Below are 205 nucleotides of genomic sequence, written 5' to 3' on the forward strand. Positions count from 1 at the left end.
GAGCGAGTCCCCCGCGGTCCCGGCAGCGTCCCCACCATCACGAACACACCGACCCACGCACGGCCACCACAGCAGGAACAACTTTCACCAGTGGGAATCCCTCTGCTCAGCCCGGCCAGGCGCTGCACGGCAAAGTCACGTCTCGAGGGACGCGTCGGAGGATGGGGGGGGGAAAGGGAAGGGGGGGTAAGGAACCAAAAAAAAA

The sequence above is a fragment of the Calidris pugnax genome, unplaced genomic scaffold (genome assembly GCF_001431845.1).
Source record: "Calidris pugnax isolate Ruff unplaced genomic scaffold, ASM143184v1 scaffold187, whole genome shotgun sequence".
Taxonomy (NCBI): domain Eukaryota; kingdom Metazoa; phylum Chordata; class Aves; order Charadriiformes; family Scolopacidae; genus Calidris; species Calidris pugnax.